The sequence below is a fragment of the Sinocyclocheilus grahami genome, unplaced genomic scaffold, assembly GCF_001515645.1.
Source record: "Sinocyclocheilus grahami isolate Dianchi unplaced genomic scaffold, SAMN03320097.WGS_v1.1 scaffold476.1, whole genome shotgun sequence".
In the NCBI taxonomy this organism is placed as follows: Eukaryota; Metazoa; Chordata; class Actinopteri; order Cypriniformes; family Cyprinidae; genus Sinocyclocheilus; species Sinocyclocheilus grahami.
In genome coordinates this window covers 321,994-326,774 of record NW_015505655.1, presented here as the reverse complement: position 1 = coordinate 326,774, position 4,781 = coordinate 321,994, and the positions used below count along the sequence as shown (strand labels likewise).

The following is a 4,781-nucleotide window of genomic DNA, read 5'->3' as shown; positions in this document are numbered from 1 at the left end:
AAAAAAAAAAAAGGCCCATGCCCCCCCCCCCCCCTATTTATTTATTATTTTTTGTATAAATATCAAATAAATAAATAATTAATTTTATAATTCACTATTTATGTATAGTTCCTCAATCAATCAATCATTTGCATTTATTAATTTTGCAGATGCTTTTATTCAAAGCAACTTACAATTGGGGAATACATCAAGCGATTCATCTTAAAGAGGCAAATAGACACAGGAAGTGCTCATAATGCCAAGTTTCAGGCATTGTTCAAATAAGTACAACCTAGATTGGGGATTAAGTAAAGAGAAGCAAAGGTTTTTTTTTTTTTTTAGGATGAGGTCAGATGGTGATGAAAGAGATTAGTTTTTATCAATTTTAACAATCAATAATTAAACGTTTTCAATAAAAATAAGCACAAGTCAAGCTGCAATACCAAACAGGACCACAGGGAGACGCCAAAGACCATTAAAGCTCCTGCCTTGACCTGACTGTACTACTATACGGATCCATTCAGAATCACTAAAATGCTGACCACTGTATAATCTAAAACACCTTCAGCCAGCATCCATTATAAAACACGCTGAAAAGAACAATTTTCTGACACCAGGACATTGAAATTGGTCGGGTTTTCTCTGCATATAGTGCTGTTTTGAACTTACTGTTTGAATTCGCTTGCTGGATCCTTCGACTTTCCAGGAGTTTACCAGTTTTAAATGGTGTGATCGCAAAAACGTACTTTTCATTTTTAAGGTATTGTTTTCGTTATAATGTACCGATTCAAATTAATAATCAATAATTAATTATTATTCTACTACACCTCCCCAGACATGCTCTGTGCCCCACACATTATTAGGTGTGTTCGACTTGAAGCAGAGCTGCCCAGACCGATCGTTGTGAAATCAAAAATCAAAAGCGGGAACTTCCGTCAATAGTTCTAGGAACTATGAAAAGGTTCCTCCAGTGCTAAAGCGCCTAAAGTACCCTGAGAGCTATTAGAGAGCAGACGCTCCTTATGCTTTCGAATCGCCCTCGTGGTACTTTGATGTCACACACTGATCGTTCTGCACAGCGCTGCTTCAAGTCGAACACATATTGATAACCCCTGAGAAGGACGACTCCGCTTGCATTCATTCACGTGATTCACGGTACCACGTCCTGGGAGTGTGATTCTGAGGCGTCATGCCCATTCAAAGTGAGGGGGCACGTGCCCCCTCAGAGTTTTAAGCCAAGTGGATTTTGAATGCAGCTTCCAAAAGACAAAAAATAGCAGAATAATATTTTCTATATTTGATACAATCACACCAGCATGATTAAATCGTTCAGCGTGTCATATCAGGTTCTAAAAATTTAAATCTGCGTTCGCTGGCTAGCGCTGAGGCAGAGACATACACATTTTTACAGCACATTATAACCAATCACACACGATGCTGTTGTGCTTATGAATGCAATGACCAATCAGCAGTGGTGGAAAGAGTACTGAAAATTTGTACTCAAGTACAAGTACTGTTACATTGCTGAAATTATACTCAATTACAAGTAAAAGTACTGGTGTCAAAACAGTACTTAAGTACAAAGTACTCCTTTCAAAAACTACTCAAGAGTACTAGTTACTAGTTACTTTTTAGCCGGCGATATTTAAAGGGGTCATATGAAGTTTCTAAAAAGAACATTATATTGTGTATTTGGTGTAATGCAATGTGTTTAAAAACATTATTTTCCACATAATGTACATTATTGTTGCTCCTCTATGCCCTGCCTTTCTGAAACGCGTCGATTTTTACAAAGCTCATCGTTCTGAAAAGTGAGGTGTGCTCTGATTGGCCAGCTATCCAGTGCATTGTGATTGGCCGAATACCTCAAGCATGTGACGGAAATGTTACGCCCCTCACCATAATGTGATGCTGTGTGTCCTGGCGCGACAAGACAAAAACAATAAAACCCATTACAAACGAGGCATTTGTTGCATCCAGTGGGGACATAATTACTGATTATAATGACTTATACGGTCTTTTTACGCGTTGCGTTGCGTATAGCGCCGCGTCAACATAAAAACATGTCTGCACTTGTGATCGGAGAAATGACAAACAACAAGTGCTACTCTACACTGCTCAGAACTCACGTTTGAATCATCAGTGGCAAATTCTTTAAATATGAAAATATACTTACAGGCTGTGAGTCAGAAGCACCAGACTGTCTTTGCAAAGTTGGAATTGTCCCACTTTATAGAAACAGCCTTTGTGCACAGACGCATTGTAGGCTACTGGTTCAGGAAACAGTCCTCCGTAAAATGCGCTGCACACATCTGAATATTTGGGTTGAAGTGTTCTGGAACAGTGTTGTAAATACAACTTAACCACTGATTTGTAGTCGTGTCCTCTTTTGGAAGACCAAACAAAGTAGTTTCGCTTTCACAATGAAGCACACAGCGTCTTCAGGACATGGCGGCGGCAGCAACAATACTACAGCGAGAATCAAAGTTATGCCTTCTTTCTTTGTGTGAACATTTGGGCGGCATTTTAGGAGGGCGTGGTCGAGTCTTAACTTTTATAAAGAACATCTCTTTGGGTTTGCGACTTTAGTCTTTATCTATGCACCAACAGCTTGTAACACTCCAAAGAGAACGGAAAATTTGAAATGGCCTCATATGACCCCTTTAATGAATTAACAAAAAATATTAATATCAAGGATCTATGTGGATAATAGCTACTTTGAACAAAACCCGCTTTTATCTTATTGAAAAAGTATATCAATTAGTGGTCATGATACAGGAATTTCTAACTTCAATACCTTGAAAAATATCAATATCAAAGTACTCTGGGTCCTAACGCTCTGTCAGACGCCCCCAAAAAACAACAAACTGTGCATATACACACTCACGATGTCATGTAATACTGAAAAATTATAACCCTAACCTTTATCTCCATACTGAAATCCCAGATGGCCAGACAGTGATTCAGCTAAAATATTAGTGTCTGAGACACTGTGAGCACGGAGACTGTAGTGTGCACAGCAAATTTTTAAATGCTTAGCTTAAATATGTAATATTAATTAAATAATGCTCATAAATGGCTGTTGAGATAGTATTCTCAAGTGAAATGAGTAGAGGTTTGGACCTGGAAACAGCAGTCCTTACGTCACGACTTAACAAGCGGATTCTCCTGAAGCCGACAAACTGACGTCATCAGAGCCAGAACACATTCCAGAGCAGAAGCCAATTTTCAGTTTCTGATTAAAGATTACGACGGCAGACAATTTTTTTTTCAGTGTATTGACTTTAATTGTTCACTACAAGACTAGTAATGTGCACTATACTGTGTACTGCCATATAGATATTTTAATTTTTTTTTGTCCATCCATTTTTTCAAGGCAGTCTTTATTTCAAGCTTTGAAATTGGTTTAATCCAAGTCTTCTAAAAAGACACATGCGCTTTATATGATGAACAGATTTTAATATAGGCTTTTATTTACATACAAATATTGATCAATTACCATTACAAAAATCTCAATCTTAAACATTTGCTCATTCTGTGTATTTGTGTCTTTAAAATAGGGTAACTTTGATGCAAAAGCTTACAGCAAAAGCAAGCATGATTTCAAATTTGATTTCAAACTGAATTGAATTTAAAAATTCATTGAATTCACTGAATTGAATTGAAAAAAAGACAATTACACAGTCAGCTTTTGACAGTTTAATCCAGGAGCAAAGATAAATAATTTCTACTTTTTAAATAAAAGCATGGAGAGATCGCGATTGCACAGTCTGCGCACAAACAATATCGGAGTGAGAGGACAGGCAGTTCATTTGTATAAGTTAGGCCTATTTGAGAGCTCGCATCCCGTTTTCTGCGATTACATAACTGTGTTCTCATATTACAATAAAGCTCTTGCCACATTTGTGCAGGAATTATTAAAATTATGTGCAATACCTGCACTCCTGCGTGGATATTCAGACTCTGTAATCGACAGGAGGCGGATGCGTGTCAAACCCAACAGGTTAAGGTCAATAAGACAATCTCTGACTTACAGTATATTAGTACAGGAGTACCTCAAGGATGTGTGAGTTCCTCAGTTCTCTTCACATTATATACAGATGGTTGTGTGAGCAAATATGATAATAACCACATTGTGAAATTTAGTGATGGCACCGCTATTCTTAGTTTATTATATAAAGATCAAGACATATTGTCTTACCGCTCTGAAATCAAGCAATTTACTGAGTGGTGTGATGCTCACCACGTAATTGTGAATGTGAAGAAAACTGAGGAGATGATATTCGACCATAGCCCTGTTTATATTCATAATGTTCAAATCGCACAAGTGTCCTCATATAAATATCTTGGTGTTTTTCTTGACTGCTCTCTTACATGGCATGTTCATGTTGAAAGCTTATGTACCAGGCTACAACAAAGAATGTATTTTTTGAGAAGGCTCAGATTTTATGGTGTCAGTAGCAAGATTATGATGTTGTTTTACCAAGCTGTACTAGAGAATGTGATCAGATACGGTATACACCTTTGGTATGGTAATCTGACAGTACAGCTGAAATCAAGACTTGGACGTTTTATTCAAACAGCTATGAAAATCTTGGACAGGATAGAACCTCTTTATCTCCAGACTCTATATGAAAAGTCTATGCTGAGGGAGGCAGATAAGATTCTGCATGATATAACACACATTTTGAACTGTGAGTTTGTGATGCTGCCATCAGGTAGGAGATTTAGAATTCCAAGATGTAGATTGAATCGGTACAAGAATTCATTTATTCCTTCTGCAATTAAGTTATTAAATAACA

At 37.4% G+C, this 4,781-nt stretch overlaps 1 pseudogene; it reads left to right on the top strand.

The window, feature by feature from the left end:
• LOC107553623 (cytochrome P450 2K3-like) overlaps positions 1 to 4,781 on the top strand; it is an 18,295-nt pseudogene that overhangs the window by 601 nt on the left and 12,913 nt on the right.